At 38.9% G+C, this 4393-nt stretch overlaps 1 long non-coding RNA gene across 1 annotated transcript; it reads right to left on the reverse strand.

The window, feature by feature from the left end:
• Positions 1 to 3415, reverse strand: LOC144720335 (uncharacterized). The gene is made up of 2 exons (XR_013585744.1): positions 3357 to 3415; positions 1 to 983 (listed from the first exon to the last, which is right to left on the reverse strand). It is a non-coding gene; the product is annotated as an uncharacterized LOC144720335 (long non-coding RNA).
• Positions 3416 to 4393: the final 978 nt, after the last annotated feature.

Consider the following 4393-nt stretch of genomic DNA (forward strand, 5'->3'; position numbering starts at 1 on the left):
ATACATCCTTGAAAGCAATTTATGCTCCTGCATGAGTTCACGTTTTAGAAAAGTAACATTGATTTTGAAAGCAGTGGATGATAATAGGGTTCATTTTGAATGCAGTGGTAAATGGTGACATACAATACGGTATTGCGCTAATTTATTTTGGTGCTTAGTGTAATAATCTATGGATTCCAACACCAAGTCTATTATCATTGTAATTATTTACTAAGTCAATGATGTGTAGTGGATTAAAAATATATCCTTCCTTGAACATTTTTTGTCAATCAGGACGTTAAGAATAATAATTTGATGCAAAAAAACAGGACTGTACATTGTATTCCTGCACATGCAGAAAGTTATATTTTTATAATTTTTGCACGGTACAATAGTAATTCTACTGTACTCGTTTCCAGTTAGCCTTTCCTAAAAAAAATTGAGCAAAATTCTATTCTTGCAAGTAGCATGGACGAATGGTAAAATATACTTGAAAAGCATGTCTCCCAATCAAGGCTTAATTTTTTTAAAATAAATGCATGTTAGATGAAATAACAGAATACTTAATTCCAATTAAGTACATTAATTTCTCCAAATTTGTATTACAAACCCAGTGTGTTTGGTGATTAGTGCAACAGTTAGTCTATCACTGAGGTTCCAATTCACTATTTTGATCACATATTTGAGTGCTGTGTATTTGTGTAAGGCTTGAGAGCTAGAGTGAATGGATTAAAACATATACATGAAAAATCATGCATACGCGTGTGTTCTTTAACCTTTCCAACATACGTTGGGCGGTGTAAGTATTTCATTGACAGTAATAACAGTATCGCTCGCACCAGACTTGAGCCTTGGATAGTCGCCTGCTGGAGAGTGAGGAGGGGGGTGATGGCATTGACTCATTCAATCTTCTTGTAAGGCAATACGGGAAGAGCAGGATTTTGTGGCATCGCAATACTGAGCGATGTCGACGACGTGGATAGGTCCAGGTTGATGTTGATGCTCTGAAATTGTCATAATGGCAAGAAGGTGAGTTCATTCGAGATTAATTTGACAATACAAACGAGATTTGAAGTTTTCGTGACTGCAAGGATTCATACTCTTTGTTTTTTTCGGTAAAGTCACGTAGGTAAAAAATAAAATAAATAAAACGTCGTGATTTAATTTAGTTGTTTTCATTTATTTTATTTTTTACCTACGTGACTTTACTGAAAAACCCAAAGGGTATTAATTCAAACGAGGTTACAAAACGGTGATGCGCAAATATCAAGACGAATCTTTTTAGCGCCGTTTTTTTTTATCTCCAGGTTTTGGACAAACCTGTAATCAACGTGAGTCGGTTTCTATGAAGTGACCCACCGTTTTAGACAAACAGGCAAGGCAAATGCATGAACACTTTCAACTTTAGTTGGAAAGCATTAACATAAACCACGTTTGTTTATCCCAATCAACAACAGTATACATACATCATTGAAATAAATCCACTTCTGCACATAACACATGTATCTTCGTTCACTCCTCAGTTCCTTAAAACACTGGACATGTATAAATGTATCCTTCAGTAGGATACATTTTTAAAGGAGGTATAGTTTTTATATGGCCAAATTTGAGAGAACAAAATGCCAGCTCACTTTTCTTTAGAACAAATCTGTTTAAGACCCAGTGAATGAGGAAGAGAAATACTTAACTACGTTGCAGTCGTATTTCCTTCTTTAAACTCAAGTTTTCATGTGGTTACTACTGTACTGTGGGCTAGTTAGCAGGATAACGTGTGAGGCTTTAAGCGTTCACACAGCCACAGATGTAGTCAAGGTTAGTATAGAGAAATAATACAATGTAATGTCACCCTCACTTGTCACTCTGCAACACAAGCACCATTCAACCATGCGGTAATGGCACCGTCAATTAATCACGCGGCAGTAACACTGCCACTCTATAATAACATAATCACTCATACACGTGACAAAAAAAACAAAACCACTTAACCACAACGCGGATTGTAGCCTTAGACTTGAAAGAGAAATAACACCACCGCTCAACCACGTTGCAATAAAATCACCACTCCCCCACACATTGACACAACAGATGTACACCATATTCAGACAAATTACACCGTCGGTTTAACTACACAGCACAGCAGATGTGCCCTAATAACCACGAAAACTCACAACCAGACAGCAGCCGCAGTAGCCCACAGTAGCCCACAGTCAAATCAGCACACAACAGCTGAGCCACAGAACAGCCCCCAACCGATATAATTGTATAGCAGCACTCCCACTAAATTAGAATTAGATGGTAAAATATTCGTTTTTTCAAAAGGATTTCAACTGGAGTATTATTCTCACTTGAACACCGCACATTTAATGGTTCACTGTAATTGAAATAAACATTGAAACGATTATATCCGAAAAGTTCTTAACATATGCACACCAGTGTTCTCGAACGTATTTGCAGATGCTGTAAAAACTGAAACTATTATAAATGTAATACAAGATGTATATATTATATACTGATAACTAGGGGCATGTTTTATATTAAAATACTCTGTGTACTATTGAAACCTCTGGTTGGTCAGTGGGCCCTGGCTGCACGGTTGTTCAGGCCGCGATATTTCTCTCGGGGTTTTGCTCGAGGCAGCCTGCCTTGCCTAGAATTCCTACCCGTACAGGTGCCGCCCTCTGGGGTGCTTCGCTAGGCCAGGGCCGAGGCTTCATTTTCCATTGTCGATGTAAATTACAATTAACGTTTCCTTTGTCCACATAATCTCACGCGTTCACATGTTTTAAGATATTTACGTTTTAATCGTAAAACTTTTATTTTCTTCACATAACGATAACGCGCGTGTTATTGTAGTTATGATTCGATATGTACGAAATTAATTAGATGGAATATTACATGTTATTAATAATGTACCATTTTTAAATGTTAATTGTATACCAATGCAAAATTATATTTGTGAAACAATCATTCGGAAATTTAGTTTCTCTATTTGTGAGGTTACAACGCAATATTTGAACATTCGTAATAATGATTTAGTTTCATATAACAGCGAGAATGCGAGTAATGCCACATGCTGATGGAATGTCAAAATTAGTTTTAGACCAAATTCTCCGTATTATTACATAAAAAGTCGTTTATTGTGTAATGTAAGGGTAATGCAATATACGGGCATATAACAACATTCCACACAATTAACGATAATGTTGTGTGACTGTGACTATAACTATTGTTATTAATACTGCACGGCACAGCAAAGCTAAAAAAAAATCAATTATCAAAGTCTGTCCGGGTGGGTCGGTGACCCACAAAATATCTCCACGTCCGGCACACAACATCAAGGACATCTCGATATGGTCATTTGGACATGTGCCACCAACCTCTATGGGTCTACCAAAGCGGTCAAATGCTCATCCCTGTCAGTACCCATGGACTGACGTGCACATGGCTTGCTTGGCTCATGAATTGTACGAATTTTGCCATCATTTCGCTCAATGCCTCAAGGCACTTTCACCATCTGCTGGTGAGCCCGAGGAAGTGCAGGACCTGCAACACTTGAAACAAGGTTGAGATCCGGGGAGTACTTCATCCAGCTGTGGAATGAGCGTTGGCTGATGACCGGGGCACATTGGGATCCCACACAACTTAATAAAGGTCACAGAACAGCCACTTGGTGGCTTTTCGCTTGAATTTTCAGAAGTCCGGGTCACATGGCAAGCATCAGGAACATGTGCGGTAACCATTTAAAAAACTCAGGAAAATGGAAATTAATCTTCTTGGTTCTGTCGGTAAAGTCACGTAGAAGGGAAATATTAAAATAATAAAAATAAAACATAATAAAATACAATTCTCACGACGTTTCGGCCACAACGCAAGCAGCCGTCCTCAGGTAAAGAACAGGGCTGTCGGAAAGACGCTGACTTTACCGAAAGAACCAAGAAGCTGAATCCCTGCAGTCACGAAAGCTTTAAATCGAAATGGAAATTAATGTCACGTTTCCGATGTTCGCAGACAGTGGATGCAATAACACACGATGTGCTGATGTCCACCCAAAATTAACGCATTTCCACGTACAGTACATATCTACCAGCCTCCGTGTATATCAGTCGCTATCCATCATCATTAGCCATGATGAAAGGTCTCCCCGAGCCGTCGCCATCCCTCACGGATCTGCAATGTAGCAATCAATCTCGCTCTGGTACACGTGAAATGAGATGATTTCAGCATTCCATCTCCACGGTGGATGTCGTGTGGTGCGTGATCTCTCCTTGGACTGCACTTTGTTAAATCCTGATCACCGGTCGTCCTTTCTCGGGATGTGTTCCGCGCAAGACCACTTATGTTATTAAAATATCAATATGATGTCTATCTTGGGTATGTGCTTTGAGCCATGTGTTATTTTTTTCTGTTACTGTAA

This window comes from Lampetra planeri, chromosome 8 (assembly GCF_965212315.1).
Source record: "Lampetra planeri chromosome 8, kcLamPlan1.2.h2, whole genome shotgun sequence".
Classification (NCBI taxonomy): domain Eukaryota; kingdom Metazoa; phylum Chordata; class Hyperoartia; order Petromyzontiformes; family Petromyzontidae; genus Lampetra; species Lampetra planeri.